This window comes from Corvus moneduloides, chromosome 10, assembly GCF_009650955.1.
Source record: "Corvus moneduloides isolate bCorMon1 chromosome 10, bCorMon1.pri, whole genome shotgun sequence".
Classification (NCBI taxonomy): Eukaryota; Metazoa; Chordata; class Aves; order Passeriformes; family Corvidae; genus Corvus; species Corvus moneduloides.
In genome coordinates, this window is record NC_045485.1 from 25,058,766 (window position 1) to 25,076,689 (window position 17,924).

At 43.9% G+C, this 17,924-nt stretch overlaps 1 protein-coding gene across 1 annotated transcript in view; it reads left to right on the plus strand.

Annotated features, from left to right (window-relative positions):
* Nucleotides 1–218: 218 nt before the first annotated feature.
* The window catches only part of BCHE (butyrylcholinesterase), a 47,392-nt gene continuing 29,686 nt past the window's right edge, over nt 219–17,924 (plus strand). The window contains exon 1 of the mRNA XM_032119964.1: nt 219–357. The gene's annotated coding sequence lies outside the window, so the exon portion shown is untranslated. The remainder of the gene's footprint in view (nt 358–17,924) is intronic.

The following is a 17,924-nucleotide window of genomic DNA, read 5'->3' on the forward strand; positions in this document are numbered from 1 at the left end:
ATTTCAAAACTAATAAAGAACTCTATCAGTAACTACAAAAAATCTGCAATAACAGGGAAAGGTCTCAGCAAAGTGGGAAAAGCACAGATGTGTAAACACAGCTGAGCAGAAATGTGTGTGTGGTTCATTCACTTGTTTGCCAAAGTGTCATTACTTCAGTACATTATTTACAGATAAAAAATAGCATATCCTTGCAGTCATGTGGTGCTGCTGGCTCCTTAGCCTCCCACTTATCTGACAGGGTAACCAGCAATTCTGGGCATAAATAATTTGGCCACTTTGGTAGTCAGCTCTTGGCCCAGGAAAACTCTTTTATCCAAAGAAAGAAGCAGCCAGACGGGAAAATCAGCTGTCAAGGTTGGTCTTTTTCTGCTTCCTTTTCAAATCTGAGAGTGCTGAAAGTGGGAGAGGTGGAAGTGCTGATGTGATCAGACAGGCAGGTTACAGTAAATAAACAAAGCTCCACTGTCCCCCCCCCCCCCCCCCAGATTTCTGGGTTAATTTGATGCCACGGCTCTGACATTTCAGTGGGCACAGGATGAGAGCAGCGCAGCTGGAGGGGCTCCGGTGCCTCCGTGGTGTCCTTTAGTCCTGAACTCTGGACTGTCCCCTCGTTGGTCCCACAGGCATTGTGGCTGGCACCTGACCAGAGCAGCTGGAGGGTGTTCAGAGCTGTAGCCAGCCACAGGAATCTGGGAAAACCATGGAATTGCACCCAGAGCCTGGAGCAGGTGCTGCACAAGTCTGGCCCTGGGTTTGGGCTGCACACAGGGCAGGGATTAAAGGTGTCAAGCAGGAAGCTGGGAGTTCCTCCTCTGTGGGAACCCCAAAGGACAATTAACTGATTGCTGATGGGGAGAAATGTCGTGGTGTTGGTCCTTTCCATATGCAAAATAAAGAAAGGAGTCCTAGAAAGGTTTGGGTTGGAAAGGACCTTGAAGATCATCTCTGCTGTGGGCAGGGGTGACACCACCTGGGTCAGGTTGCTCAGGGAATGCTCTGGAGAATGGATAAGCACTTAAATGTATTGCAATACTCTACAGTTCTGTTTTACTGCTGAGAAATCTCACCTTAGACACAGAAAGGACATATAAATATTAGGGGACAATGGAAGACTCTACAAAATGTACAGGCACAGGGAAAGGCAAGAGGATGGTTTGCACCTGGCTTATGTGGGGTCACCGCTGTGCAAAGGGGACTGGAGTAGGAACAAGCAGGGCTGCAGGGGAGGAAAAGACATCATCTAAATCTATTGTGGTCAAAAACTCCAATGTCAGCCTTAAAACTGCAGAGGAATATTGGAGGGACAATTAGCATTAGGTGGCGTAAAGTAACAAGATGATGGAACTGCACATATTCTTCTCTCTTTAAAGTGTTAGCAGGACATCGAGGTGGAATTGAAATATTTTGAATGTCAGTTGCTTGGTCCCACTGGGAGTTTCCCAATCACCACAAATCCAGCCATAATCAATGCACTCACACCTGTGCTGCAGTCTGCAGCTCCTTCTCTCTGCTGGTCCCCCTCTCAGGTGTCTCTGCAAGGTGTGTTACAAACACCAGAAACGGAGCTTGCCCTTCTGAGCTCACCTGCTGCTCCTCCAGGGCACAGAGTGGTGGCCAGAGAGTTGATTCTTCAAAAGTGTTTTCCTTTGTGCCACAGTTGTGCCATGAGATCACCAAAGCCCGGGTACTGAGATTTGCCATCACTCCATGGTGCTGTTCCAACCTGCTCGCTGCTTCTGCTGGGGAGGCTCTGAGATTGCAGGGCTGGGGAAGCTCCTCGGAGGCTCTTTGCAGATAATCCTTGGTCACAGCTCAGCAAGGCCCTGCTGATAACCCAGAGCTTTCTTTCACAGTTAAAAATTCCAGTTAGTAATGTAACCTGCCTGATAGCCCCGAGGAACGTCTCTTCCTTCTTCTCCAGCTTCCTCAGGGCACAAAAACTGCGCTCAGCTTTTCTCATTTCCCTTTTCTCTGCCAGTGACCCCAAGGGCACCTGCAGCCGGCAGGGCTGGGACAATTAAGTTAATCATTACCTGCTGCAGCTGTGGGGTCGATGCTCCAGGTAACTCAGCTGATTAACACTTGTGATCCTGCAGTGCTGGTTCCTCAAATCTTTGCATTCTTCCTCCTGGGATTAATCCCACTTTGTGGATTTGTGCTTAGGTCTTCGGATCCTGGAGAAGCCAGGCTGCTCCAGAGCTCCTCATCTTCTCGCTCTTTGCAAAAACACTTTTCCATAAGCAGCACTCTTGTTTTACTGAGAAATAGCAGCAAATCGTCGCATTTCTAAGAATTCTGAAAAATAAAGTTCCCAGGCTTTCCCAGCTGTAAAAGCCTCAGAAAGGCTTCTCTTCCCTTTCCTACACTCGGTTTCTTCTGGCAGAAGTATGTCTGTTACACAGCAATTTTCTTTCCATGTTTTTAAAGTGGCTGATTTTAATTTGGATGTATTTTCCCCTGCAAATCCTTTCAGTCAATACGGAATTACATAAAGTAGCTTTTTGAAGAGAAATTATATCTGGAGATGTTTCCACTGAGTGTGTCTGTATTTTACACAAATTATTTCTTTTTCTATGTCTTGGTGGCCCTATCATTTTTGATGACCTCTGCTCCACCAGCCTGATCTTAAAGAGATAAAATGAAAATAATGAGGTAATATTTTTGATCCATCCACATCAAGAGTGATGCTTTCAAATGGAGACAGGGCGGGAAAAGTTTACTTGGATGATGGGAGGAAAGTAAATGGTTTTTATCCCCCAAAAAGATGAAAATAGGTTGGAATGGCTTAGAAATGTGTTTGCTTCATAGAAGTTTAACATAAAGAAAGGGAAGAAATTGTAAAATTTAGAATAAAAAGAATTTTGTATAGATTTATCTGGAAAGGGGAATAAAGTTTCTAATCATGAGTGACTGTCAAATGCTCTTCCATAAGGGATCATCAAAACTTCCCAACTGCTAGTCTTGAACAGAAGGTGAATTCTTTGCATGTGCTATGCAAAACCTGAAGTAAAATACAAATATTGACTTCAGTTCTCCATTATTCCCAAAAGGGCAAAAGTACTGTGCAAGCTGGGAAAGCTCCCAAATGCGTTTTTAGGAACATGGGGTGTTTTAGGTGTCCTCCACCAGGCAGTATTATTTATAATCCAAAGGAAAATATTCCAGAGTCTCACATATCAATGCAGGCTGCCTCAAGGCAGCTGATTTTCTGGGATCACAACTGCATCAACTGACAATGGAAATTAAACGCTTTGTTTTCTGCCAGTTGCTGCTGCCGTGGTGCCTGTGAAATAACACCTACGAGGGAACTTTTTGGCTGAGCATTCATTGTATTCAAGATTTTTATCTTGCTCTATGTGCCCAGGATATTTGGGTCACGTTTCTCTGACCACTGTGCCCGTGGCAGCCTGGCAGCTTTCGGGACACTGCACAGCTGAAAGCCTTTTCCTGGTCAAAAAGGAGCAGAACCTCGTATAAAACCGCTTTTACACTTTTCAGAGCTCTCGCTGCGCTGAAGACGTTCCTGTCTTCTCCTTCGGAATGTTTTCCATATTTTCTGTCTTGTGACTGCATTTGAAATCAAGAGAATGTTCAATAATACCAAATTTTTATTTGGGGTTTATTACTTTTTGCCATGAAACACATTAACCATTTTGGGGTGGTTTTGAAGAATAAGCAGACACTTTTACTGCATTGTTTAATTTTTTTTGAACAATCAAACATCCACCTCTGAATCCATTAATATCTCTATTGGTAGACTCATAAATCTTCATCTGGATGAAAGTTCCTCCACTGTTTTCCAGTTGGCTCCATTTGCTGGCTTATTTCCATGCTGAACATCTGCACACATGGGTGGTATCACTCAAACCTTCAAGACAAAGTTTATTTTGGATTTAAAGGATCTTTTTGATGCTGATGCCATTCATTCAGACATAACAGCAACATTTTCCACAGCAGCAACATAGTTTCCATTTTTTTTTTTTTTTAATACCTATACAAGGGAAAAATATGTTTTATCTACCTTGCAGAGCTTCAGACTCACAGGATGTTTAAAAGAAAAAAAAAGTCTTTGTTCTGATTTATGAGAAATCACAAGGGATACAGATTCCCCCCTTGGGATATCTCTAATGAAGTGGAACCACATCGAGACTGAGCTCCCTCCTCGTGTGCCCTGATTGTCTGCTGGGTGCTGTTACAAGCTGAGGCACAGCAGCTCGGGAGCCTGAGCTAAAGCAAGCACAAGGATTTATTGCAGTAGGGAAGTGCAGGATATTTGCTGAGTAAGCCAGGACTTCTTGCATTATGCCAGGGATTTAAAGGGACAAAAAATCTGTCTCAGCAGCAAATCTTGGGGCACTCCACATTAACCTCTCTGTATGGCAAGAATTAGATCTTTTTTCTTCTCCTTTGTTTTCCCTATCTCACGAGTACGTTTTAATCCATGGCAGAAATTTACCTTTTTACCCTGCAGTTTTCAAATTTCCCTAACAGGCTTTGAGGATGGATTGGGTCAAAAAACCTTCTAAAACCCACCACTGGATGATCTCTTTAGGTTTGCTTTTATTCTGTGGATCTTCCTGGCAGCACTCAACAGATCTGTGGGGCAAGATTTTGAACCATTCCAAAGGGAGGGTGAGGATTTCCCCCTCTTTCCCCACTTTGTCAGTGTTCTGGAGTTTAATATTCACATTCATTAGCTCATCTCAGACTCTAAACTCGACACAGCAGGAGCTGCTTGTCGATAATTTAGACAGGAGGAAATCTGAGAACGTCCAACACATAATTACCCTCTTTCTGAAAGGACAGATTCACATCTCAGTGAAATAGATGGACAGGAGCAGGCTCTGAAGTGCTGCTGTGATTTCCAGTAGCTAAAAATCTGGTTGTATCCTTCAGGAGACTATTTTGGGAGAGAAAACCACTGTGCAGCAGATAATCTGCCACCGAAGTGCGCTCCACAAGCCAGGACAGCCCCAGCTCCCAGCAGGGAGCTGAATAACCTGAGTCGTGTTCCTCATGTTCTAACAACTCCTGATCTGGTGCATTCCCACTGAGGTGCATGAAAGAAAAGGATTCTTCCCCCTTCTTCTTTTCAAGCTGAGCTAAAAGCTTTTTTCCTTGGAGTGCTTTGAGGGAAGGTAGGAGACAGCGTGTGTGGCATCAGTGAGGAGAGCACACAATGTGAGGAAGCCACTCAGCACCAGGGAAAAAGTTCCAGGGTACTTGGGGAAGAACCCTAAAATCCTCGGGAATATTGAGAGGAGAATAAACAGTCACATGCTTAGTGATGTAAATTCAACTCAATTCTCCCCAGGTGTGACTCTGGGTGATTTGATCTAAATCTAAAGATTTGGGGCCCTGGTTTGAGTTTGTGTGGTGGGATGGCCTCATCTCTCATGCCACAAACCCATAAAACGGGTTTTATCCAATTACCTGCTTTTCTGAGGAGAAGGATCAGGATCCAGCCTTGAATCTTTGCCAGATTTGCTTTTTCCTTTATCACATGGGAGGCTGGCAGGTGGTGGGTTCAAAAGCAAACCGAAAGGAACAGTTCTTCACGGCTCATGGAATTTTTCACTAATGCAATGGATCTGGCGCCAGATGTTCGGAACACCGAATGTTTACAAGGCTGCAAAAAGTGCTCGGGTGAATTCAAGGAAGAAAAACCTCTGGGTGGCAATAGGAGACAAAAAACATCATCTCTTACTGGGATGCAGGTTTTTGTTGGCTGGAAAGTTTTACTTGTATAATTCTGTGCTTGGCCTGCTCTTCTGCTTTACTTCTGCAAACATCCCCAACATTTGGAGCGAGCCCAGAGGAGGCACCAGGATGATCAGAGGGGTGGAGCAGCTCTGCTGGGAGAGTTGGGATTGTTCAGCCTGGAGAAGAGAAGGCTCTGGGGAGGCTTTGTGTGGCCTTTCAGTATCTGAAGAAGGGCCTAAAATAAGGGTGGAAAGGGAGTTTTTGTAAGGATGTGGAGTGACAGGCCAAGGGGGAATGGCTTTAAACCAAGAGAGGGGAGGTTTAGATGGGGTATTGGGAAGGAATTGTTCCCTGGGAGGGTGGGCAGGCCCTGGCACAGGGTGCCCAGAGCAGCTGGGGCTGCCCCTGGATCCCTGGCAGTGCCCAAGGCCAGGCTGGACACTGGGGCTGGGAGCAGCCTGGGACAGTGGAAGGAGTCCCTGCCATGGCAGGGGTGGCACTGGATGAGCTTTAAGTTCCCTTCCATCCCAAACCATCCTGACATTCCATGATTCTATTATTTGTTGATTTACCTTTGCTCAGGCTTTGCATGGCCATTCTTGAACATTCTTTATTTAATGAAAACTGTTATTAAGCCTCTGCAATTAACACATCTCTTTAGTCAGACGTCGTGGGAAAGTAATTTTGGGTCACTCCATTGTCTGAGGTGCTCGGTCCTGTAGAAACAAATCAGCTCAGTTTAGCTGTGATTTCCTTAGAAAATGTGCAATGGGAAACCTGAAAAGATTGAATTTGTCTAGAAGTTTGCAAGAAAAATAAATAGGGTGGGTACAAACTATTAAAAAACCCACTAATTTTTGGGTGAGCTGTGCAGTGTTTGCATCCTCAGGCTGTGCTGATGGCTGATTTATTTTTAATTATTTTATCTTTATTATTTTAGTTTTATTTTTTAAATACATTTAATTTTACCGTTTATTTTTATTCTTTTTCCTACCTGAATTTCACGGCCAGCAAACACAGCTGGTGGCTTTCAAAGTGAGCCAGAATCCAGGGAAAAATATTGATCTGTAGAATCACAAGCTAGAAATGAGTCAGAGGCAACTGGTTTTCAAGGATTTCAGGGTCTTCCCAGACAAACTGCAGCCAGGAGCTGAGCACAGCTCTGTGGTGATGTGCATTGCTTAAGGGCAACAGCACAACCTGGTGGTTTATGGTTATTCCAATGCATCAGGATCTGCTCACGAATTTCCCTTCCCCAGAACCCGGCTCGTTGCCTGCACAGAACTGAAGCCTGTGTTCATGAATTCATTTGTAAGATTCCATTTTACCCGAGGTTTTCAGAATAAGTGGAAAAGAGCAGACTGCAAGGGCATAAGCAAAAAAGATAAAGTAACAGGTCCTTCCCAACATCCCTGATTCTGAAACCTCAAGGTGCTGGATATGTCTGAATTTTGCTTTCGAGATAATAATTAGAGGGATATAACTGAGAAAAAAAAAATCTTGCAATATGTACGATGCAAAATCCTGAGAAAAAAGAGAAAAAGGACAAAAGGAAAGTGTGAGCAGAAAAAAAAATGGAATTTTGCCTTGCTTTTTCTATTATGCCAAAGCCAAGAAAAGTATATAACGCATTTACATAGACTGAATATTCAGACACCAATAATAATATTTATTCTCTTTCTTGTGTGTCTTCAGGGTAAGTGACGTTGGTCAGAGTTTAACTTCTGAGGTGGCAGTGAAATGAAACAGGCGGCAAATGTGCTCAGACCGGATTTTCAAATCTAATTAATTACATTTGCTCTTTTGCTCGCTTGTGAAGCAGGGGCTGTGCGATTGCCAGCAAGGCAGATGTGGGTGCTGAACAAAATAGCTTCCAAACTCCATATTCAGTTCATTTTCTGGTCACATAGGATGGGACAACAGCCACTGACTGTGACTAGAGAGTGTTTCCAGTGCAGTGCTGGCGCTGCTCCTGACACTGAGCAAGGCTTTTTCATGGAATATTCAAAGTATAAAATGGTTTGGGTTTGAAGGCACCTTTAATTTCGTGCCTGCCACGGGCAGGGACACCTTCCACCATCCCAGGTTGCTCCAAACCCCATCCAGCCTGGCCTTGGACACTTCCAGGGACTGGGAGTCTGCAACCTGTGTGGGTGATTCACCTAAACCAGAGACTGCTCAGTCCTGCTTGACTTGATACAAAGAACCTTTGATTTCACCTGTGTGGCTTTGGAGCCATGAACAAAGGGATTTTCAAAGGTTCCTCTCAAGGCACTGAAGGACTCCAGTGCTTTGGGGCAAAAGGCTCATTATTTTTATGCAGTGACTGTTCCTATAGGATTGTCTCCACATGGAAATGCTGAGGTGTCTCATAGCTTCCTCTTTGTCCTTTAGCCCAGTCCATGGCTGAGGAATGACTCACAGTCATTCCCAAGAAAGCACTGGAGTCCGTGTGGAGGTGTGACCCATGCATTTAAACTGATTAAGCGTTCTCTTAAGTTTCAGTTGTGTTATTGTGATCCAATGTGTATGAATTCTGCCGAAATTTGTGAAAATACTCATTATTCTGCTTTGGTTTATTAGAGAGGAAACACATTGTTACATAAATAGGACAAAATACTCTGAGGATCAGTGAGGATATTTCTGAAAAATTGTACAAAGAGCTTTGTAAAAGTGTAGATAGGGAGAAAAAGAAAAAAAAAAAAAAAAAAGAATTGTCTTCCTTTCCTTGAGGGCTGAATTGGAGGAGAAAATGATCAAAGGCCAAATGCTGCCATTCACAACCTTTCCCTGGATCCCACTGAAGCACAGGGAGGCGATGCAGTTCCTGAATCCCTCTGGAGCAGGCATGGGAAGGGTGTTGAGCTGTGCCACAGCTAGCCATAACCACGGACAGAAACCAAAGCCCTGAATGAACGCTGTGCCAGCTTCCCACACATCCTGCTTCAGGCCGGAGGAACAGGAGTATTTTTCAGCTCTCTAAAAACCTTTGGTGAGCACAGGGATGTCAGGTCTCCCTGCCTGATGTGCTTTGATCACCCATCAGTTCAGACACTGATCTGTGCTTTGCTCAGGAGCAGCAGGCAGTGTTGCTGCCTGGATGGAGAAGCTCAGATCAGCTGGGTTGAGCTGACATTGCCACCTGCCCCTCCTGCCATGGGTGCTGGGTGGTCTGTGGCAGCACTGACAGGGTTAATTCTCTACTCTGCTTCCCCTGGCTTCCCAAAGTTATTCCATATTTTCATGCTAGCAGGAAGGATTTGTCAGCAAAAATTTAATGCACTACTGGGGACATCTTCCTATCATGGAATTATTAGGTTGGAAAAGCCCTCCAAGATCCTCGAGTCCAACCATTCCCCCAGCACTGCCAAGGCCACCACTAAACCGTGTCCCAGGGGCCTCATCCACACATTTCCAGGGATGCTTCCATTGCCTTTCACCCTTTCAGTGGAGAAATCTTCCCTGTTATCTCATCAAACCTGCCCTGGGGTCACTTGAGACCTTTCCTCTGCTCCTGTCACTTCTCACCTGGGAGAAGAGACCCACCGCGGTGTGAGCCCCTTTCAGGGACTTGTAGAGAGCAAAATCTTGACAAATGGGTGTCAAACAGCCACTCAGACAAAAATCCCAGTTTTCATCCTAGGATAAAAGAAAATTTGCCTTTTTTCCATGCTAAATTGAGGGATCATGGAGAGGGTCTGCACTGTGTTTGTCCCCAAAGTGAAAGCTGCACCAGCACTTGCAGTACACACAGATGGTGAATCATCTTCTACCCAGAGGAGGACAAATTCTGTAGTAAAAATTCACTGTGTTCCCATATTTGTCCACCAAATTGTGTTCTCGTTGCTGTAAATTTTGTATTAAATTATCTAGGTCAGCTTAAATTTGGAAAGCAACAAAACAAGCACCATTTTTTTGCCTCATTTACATGTCTGTGGTTGTTGTAACACAGTTTGCTTCCTAAATTAAAGTGATGCAAGCAGTCTGCCAGGGAAATGAGCGGCAATATTTTTGGTTATATTTTTGAAAAGCTGGTTGTAACTCTCAGTCATTGACCCAAGAATAAGTGGAGAATGAAAATTCAGATTTCTTTCAGCATGCACTGGATCTGTGGATGCTCTGGTTTGAAGTTTCATAATTTTCCTGTGAATTAAGAGCATTTTCAGTCTTTGCTTAATGGTTTAAGCATATCAATATCTGCGATCCTGTGATTAAGGCCTGCCTGAGGGCAGGTATTGTCAGGATCCAGGGGATCACATTAAAAGCCATTAATAGCTGCATCCTGTGCTCTGACATGATGCAATCCAGCAGCTGCCCCGTGCAGAAACTCTCCAGGCATCGTGTCAAAGGGACACAATGCTAATAACTGAGTTAGGGTGGGTTTATGGCACCCTGATGGTGCCAGAGCCCTTCCCGTGCCTTCGGAAAGACTCATCCTCAGGGCCTGCCCTCATCCTACCTCTTGTTTTCATTGCTGGTGAGATTCCAGCTCCTGCCAAAAACTCCAGACCCCATTTCTGGCTGGCTCTGTCCCAGGCAAACACCTCTCTGTCCCTCAGTGCTTCCCATAAACATTTCCACACCGCAGTCTCAGCTCCTATTGCCTGACATTCCTGTGGGGGTACCCTGGATGTGCTGACAAACGATGCTTTGTGGGTTTCTCTGGGTGGGTTCCATCTTTCTGCTCCCACCAGATGCCACGTACCATAAATGGAAAGGTTTTTTCCACTGAGGCTGCTCATAGCTGATCTTCTTTGCATGAATCCGGCCATGGAGTGACCCAGTACAGCTTTCCAAGCAAAAGGTTCTGCTGGTGGAAGCACTGCAGGCCTTCTGCTTCCTCTTTATTTATTTATATTGTTTTTATCTGTATTTTTTCTCCCACTCTGGAGAACCTCTGTGCTGATTCCAAAGACTGAATTCCCATTGCCCATGCACCAGCACAAACCAAATTCCCCGTCCCCAGGCACTCATCACGGCAACACCTGGATCAGCAGTAGCTGAAAATCACTTATGTGGTGACACACTGGGATCGCCTAAGCCCAGAAGGACAATGATTTGGGAAGCATGGAAAGAGCTGGATCCATTCACTTACATTCCCTTGGGTCAAACATCTTGGTTCCTGTCTGTTCTGGTATAATTATCCCAGCAACATTTGATAAATTTTACTCCTTGCCCATCTTCTCTGGAATAGCTTCCAGGTTTCTCTATAAAACCCTCAGATTCAGGCCCTTTTCCTATTTCATGCACCAATACTTAATTTTTCTACAGGTTTTTATTGATTGTTTCTTGTGTTACTTTTTTTTTTTTTTTTGCTGTTTTACGGCTGCTGTTAACATTTGCTGGAGGAATTATTCTATGTAAGGATATCACAGCAGATTTTTTGGCAACAAGAATAGCAACTAAAATTTGGGATGGGAGGGTGTGGAATAAAAGGAGGAGGAGGAGGAGAGGAAAAGCAGCATAGGAGGGTGAGCAAATTGCTTTTCCCTTTTCAGTGGTTAAATCCTAACCACTGGTAAGTGCCCTTTCAGTGGGGAGGGCAGCTGTGATATGGGTACAAATGGGCTCAATCAGAAAGGCAACCCCACAGGCACTTCCATTTCTTCATGTGACATTCAAAACTTCCGATGTTTTCAGCAGCTGGTGATGGGATTTACTCTTTTTTCTCTTTTCTTTTGCGTGAACACGAGAATTAAAATCACTTGAAGGCTTTCACCGAGCAAGACCTCACCGTTGAGCTTTGATCCTCCAGGGGCACTGGGAAATAGACTGACAGTCTTTGCCAACCTTATTGATGCTGTGATTCTGTTTTATGGAAGCTGTGCTCCCGCGGGAGAGGCAAGGGAAGGCAATCCCTGTGCAACTCAGCAGCACCCACCCACCCACCTGTGGGCTTTCTCCAGCGTGAGCAGGTTGTTGCTTTGGCAAAAATGAAAGCAAAAATGCAGTTTGTGCCACGAGGTTCCATCTGTGCCTCCTGAATCCATTTCCAGGCCGAGTCATCACTACAGCCTTCATTGGGATTGATTATTGTGCACACAAGATTCACAGCTGTGCTGGTGGCTCCAACTAGAAGCACTGGCAGTTCCTGGGTGGGCTGATCCCAAGTAGTTTTCCTTCCCCAGGGGCTGGCTGCCAGCTCAGGAGCCCAGGAATATTCTGCATAACATCTTATGGTTGCTGCCTGTGGTGACTCCTAGAAAATGTAACCTCTGAATCCCAAGGGCTGACTTCTGCTTACTGTGGAAAATGGATGGAAATGCTGCTTTTATTCAAAATTACCATCAACAAGTCCTTATTTTTTAGTGATATATTGAGAGAAAACATATAAAACTGCAGCTATAAAAGTGGGCTGTTGAAAACAAACCAAAAAGGATGGTGGTGTCCTGAAATGCTGAGTGTCTGAATGCAATCCAGTCTTTCTTACAATCTTGGGCGCATCTTTCAATTGCCCGGGCTCCATCGTCTGACAACTTAAACAGAAAGTCTTTCAGGCCCTGGACTCTCTTCATGCATTTTGTCCTGAACCTGCCTCCAGGCAGAAGGGAGAAAATGAGCAGAGAATCAGAACATTCCTGCAGCCACTAAAACTCCTGTCCCTAGCCGAGGTCCGCAAGCTCTGCCAGGCTCTCCGGCACTGCACTGAAGATTTCCTTTCCTGTTTTAACCTCTTGCAACTCCTGCTAAGGGAAAATACACTTAAGGATCACTTTTGGAGTTAAAATGCTCCGACATGATGGAGGGCAAGGGATTGGAAAAGTTGGTTTTTAGGCTTGTATGGTTTTCGTCATGCAAACAAAAGCGGGAGGAAAGAAAGAGAAGTTTATGGGGTGCATGAACCATCAGGGATCTGCATAGGGCAGGATGATCATGAGCAGGAAGTACTGTTATTAAACTAATGAAAGAGAATTCTAACTCCTCTATAATAAAATATTTCCTAATAGTTCTGCATGGATAAGGTTTGGAATCAATACGGCCTCATCATTTTCACTTGTACCCTCAAAATCCATACTGAGCATCACATTTTGCGCGTCATCTTCTTTCGCTTAGTGTTATGTACTTAATATATAAACACATAGCAAGACCTGAGGGAGTGTCCTGTATTTCAGCAGGAGGCCACCTGTTCTGGCAGGGCTGTTGTCCAAGCAGATGGCCCCGTGATGGATTATCCGCTCCTCACCCATCGCGGTGTCTTCCCGAAGAATTTGCACAGATGTTCATAATGAGATTTTGGTTCTCATACAACACTGGCACACCCACAGGACAAAGGGACCTTCTGTTGAGAAGTCACCCAGCCTGAGAAGTTTGTTTCTCCGCTGGGAAGGAGCTTTCCCGAGCCTGTTTCCCAACGGGATCTGGGCATGACCCTTCGGAAGAGGTTGGCGTGTGGTGCCCCAGGGGTAACAGAATAAGCACAACCTCGTCCAGGTCATCTGTTATACACAAAGTTATATTTTTTTTCGTGAAACAAAAAAGCCAAAGAGATCAAATCTGCTAGGAATTAGAGAACATAAAGGAAAAACGGCTCTGGAATATTTTTTAGTTTTGCCATGATGCAGTAATAATAAGGAATAATAAGGAAAAAGTGTCCTGATGTTGACCAACACATCACAGAATCATTTAGGCTGGAAAAGCCCTTTAAGATCATTGAGTCCAACTACTCATTGCACCGCAAAGCCCACCACTAAACCATCCCTAAATGCCACATCCACATGTTTTTTAAATCCCTCCATCCCCACTATTTTCCTCCTGCTGGAGCACAGCATTTGGGAAGGTGCAACCCAGCTGCACGGGGGCTGCACTTGACTCTCAAACCTCCTCTCCACAAACCTCAGACCTACAACAGGGCACCAGTGGACCTGAGGTTTTATCTCATGACAAACACCCAATTATTCCCACTCAAATCCATGGTTGTGACATATTCAGGAGCTGTGACCCTTTAATGGGATCTCAGACTGGGACACACTGAACTTGTTCCCTCTGTAACTTCCCACCTGTAGGTCCCAGCTGGTCCTGAGGTCAGGCTCAATTTTTTAACTCCTATTTTCACCATGCTGGATTATATTGGAGTCTGAAAACTGCAGTGGCTCAGGCTGAACCTTTGAACATCCTTATGGCATTTCCATCAGAGACAACATCTCTTTTGGGGGTGCAGAAACTCAAAGGCAGAGGATCATAGTAGAAAAAGCCTAAAATAGTGAGAATTAGGGGGACTGGGAAGAATTCCCACTTTTCAGATACAAAATCTGCTTAAAAGGTTCAAATGAGTTCATTGATCCACCAAACTTCTTAGTTATTTGCAGAGTTTGGGTACGGGAGGACATAAAATAGTGAATTTCAAGCTGCTGTTGTTAGGTGATCATGGGAATTCAAATATCTTTATTTTAAACAATTAGAGTTTTACTACCCACAGGAAAGAAACAGGAAGCAGAAATGGAAAACATTACACAGTCAATGAATTAATTGTCTGCAGAAATCTGTGAAACCTAACTTATAATTTAATTAGTTTTTTTCTTACAAGCTAAACACCAGGCTGTAATAATGGCGTGCAAGTCATATTGAGTATGCATTAATCATTTTTTATTTTCTTCATTGAACCTGATCCCTATACGAGACAAAATTCAGAATTATGTAATACCACTAGGAATTTAGAATATGTGAAGATTCAAAAGACATTAATAATAATAATAATAATAATAATAGTAATACCTTTCTGTTTTCACTGGCTTTATTTTCTCAGTGGCTCTGATTTCTCCGAGACATTTATACAAGTACAGACCATAACTGTGCTAATAAAGAGGAAATTATGCCGATCTATAATTAGAGTAATAAGGAGAAAGGTACAGCAGATCATAATTGAGCCAATAAGGGGAAAATATAATCGTGTTTAATGGCTTACATGAGTGTTAGCATCTTCTGTATACTTAATAAATTGGCACCCATTTTCATGGTGTGCATCTGAGACACCTTTCCTGATATTATCAAATTACTCTTCAGATCTGTTTTTGGGAACTTCTGCTGGTCCTGAAAGCCTCTCTGGGGCAAGACCTCTTGGAATAAGTAGAAAAAGTGCAGAATTTTGGATGGTTTGACTGTTAGCTACAATCACCTTCAGCTCTGTCCAGGTTTATTTGGGGTGTCCCTGATTTAAATCCATGGATAAACAGGTGGGGAGTCTCATAACAAGGGTGAGATTTGGAAAAAGAAATACGGAAATGCTTGTGAGGTGTAAACATTCGGGGTCACTGTGTTTGGGCATCCAAATATGCTCTGCAAGCAGGATATGCTCGAAGGACGAGGCAATGATTTATTTCCTAATATTCACAGTAGAATAACGTGGCTGCAAGCCCCAGAGCTGAGCATCAGTAATTCCTTGCTGCTGCTGCTGAGCTCCCACCTTCGATGGGTTTTTTTACCTGAAAATTTCACAGCTTGCAGCTTTGATGTGTTTGCCTGCCAGTCCTTGAGCTGCTAACTGTCCCCTTCTCAGCAATCTTCCCCCTGTCTGCAGTCTGCCCTTTCGGAGCTCATACAGCCCGAGTTTACTTGTTTCCCTCACAGCTTTTTCTCACAACCTGGTGGTTTGCTCAGAGCTTCCAGCCAAGGTCACGCAGATGCGCGGTGTGAAAATCCAGCCAGGGATCAGAGCCAGAGCTGAGCCCTCCCAGGGGAGTTTACCAAGGCTGAAGTTTAAAACAGCCTCCCCACATCTTCAGCGAAATGACAGCAAATATAGTTTAGCTACAATCTGCCTTTTGATTTCCCTCCCAGCCATTAAAAAACTCAGGATGTTTCCTACTTTTACATACTGTGAGCATGTAAATATTTCCTCAGGCATGCCCACATTTGGTGAGTGACATCCTTTACTTTGAGGTGACGCTTGCCAAGATTTTCAGCCCAGTTCTCCTGGCAGGAGCCCAGGTACTCTTTTTGAGCTGTGGATGGCTTGGAAGGGCAGGACCAAATCTGGTGGATGGGACTCTTTATGTGCAGGCTCAGGGAACACCTTGGGAGAGAGGCTCATGCTTTCCACTAGAAACATCTGAGATATGTATTTTTCCAAACATTTTCTCTCTCAAAGATTTCTCAGCTCTACTAAGTCCTGAAGATGAATGGAAAGAGAGAATTTACAAGAGCATGGAGTGACAGGACAAGGGGAGATGGCATCAAATTGAGAGAGAGGAGGTTTAGATGGGATATTGGGAAGGAATTCCTCCCTGTGAGGGTGGCGAGGCCCTGGAATAGAATTCCCAGAGAAGCTGTGGCTGCCCCTGGATCCCTGGAAGTGTTCAAGGCCAGGTTGGACGGGGCTTGGAGCAACCTGGGACAGTGGGAGGTGTCCCTGCCCATGGCAGGGGTGGCACTGGATGGGCTTTGAGGTCCCTTCCATCCCAAACCATCCTGGGATTCCATGATTCTATGATAACATGGAATGTGTGTGACTTAGGATGTTAATAATACTTAGGTACCATCCTGAAGGGCAGTTAATGAACTAAATCCTAACAAAATATTATATGTTTGTAACACATTTTTTAATGTATTTCCATAAATATTTATGTATTTATATATGATACCTATTGTTCTCTAAGCTTCTTAGACTACTAAATATCAGCCATCCCTTGAGCTGAACTTGGCTTTCATTTCTTAAGGCTCTTGGACACTTCTTTGATCAAAGTTCCTATGTCAATGTGACAATAATTTCACCTGCACACGTGAAGTAACAAAAAGGCACTTTCATATTTTGAGGTGACTTTTAAAAACATTGCCCTAAATTTAAAAAATTGACATAACCTCATAAAACCTCCTTAGACAGATGGATAAAGGTATTAAAAAAAAAGAAAAAGTTAAAATAACAGTAGAAATATATAAATGTATGTAGGTGTACAGCACTCATATGTATCTACCTGCATATATATATATATATATATATATATATATAAAATATTTCACCCACTGGTTTGCACCTCCTTTTCTGCCACTGTCCCAAAGGATCACTGAGAAAATGACCACTCCCCACACAATCACTGAGAGCATTAAATGTATTTAATCTCCAATTTTCGCACAGGTATTTTTAGCAAGCTAAGTGATAACTAAAAGAAGTGTTTCCTCTCAGAGCACACAGTTGTGGGACTTTAATTTATATGTTAATTTTTTTAATTAAAGGGGAAAAATTATAGAAATGGGCTTAGTTTTCTTTAAAAGTACAGCAAAATGGCCTAACATTAGGCTGCAGGATAATAATGGAGAGGTCTGAAGCTGTAACCACTCTTCCCTGAAGACATCCAGGTAACCCCAAGGCTGAACTCACAGTTTCCTGGTGCCTTGGAAACAGCCTGAGACAGGGGATTCACTCATCCCACGGTCACCTTGTCAGAAAGGCTCCACATTTTGCACTTAGTAAAGCAGTGCCTCGGAGCAGGAGGCTGCTCTGGGTGCCTTGGGCTCTGTGAAGGGGAGCAGGAGGGGAAGGCACAGCCCTGACAGCAAATGAAGGAAAAAACGGACAATGTTTGAAAATAGATGAAGCCAGAAGCAGCATTTTTAGCGTTTGAGTCTCCTGCTTCTCTACTGCTCAAGGCAAAGAGGTTTGAGAACACAAGCGTCATCATAAGCATCTGAAATTTGCTTTAAAGTGGCCTCTAACAAGATTTGGGGTTTATGATTCATCCCTCTGATGTCACAGAAATGAAGGAAGTGTGTGTCACCTGGCCACGTCCCCAAACGGGGTGAGGAGGCAGCAGAGAAAGGCAGCAAATGCTGAAACATTGAGAACTGCCTCAGTTTGAATAGCACCATTTAGTGCTTCCTGCACTTGAAAGGTTTTGATCAGCAAGAGTTGTCACCAGAAATAATTCTGAATGAACCCCGTTTTATTATTAAGTATTTCCATTACGCTGCTGAGTTAACAATCTTGGCTAAGGATTCCAAAATCCTGCTGGATTGGACAGTTCTGTGCTGAAAGTTTAGGGATTTATCATAGAATCATGGAATCCTTGAAAGGCCTGGGTTGAAGGGAGCTTAAAAATCAGCCAGTTGAACCCCCTGCCATGGTGGTTTAGGTTTAGAGTGGGACATATTCTCTCCAGTGAATGTATCCACACAAAATACCTCTGGAGTGTCTGAGCCTTAAGGATGCTGTAAAATTACCAGGAGGAATGAAATGACCCTACTTTCTTGAACTTTCCTCTGTTAAAACCATAATTCCCATGCTGGCT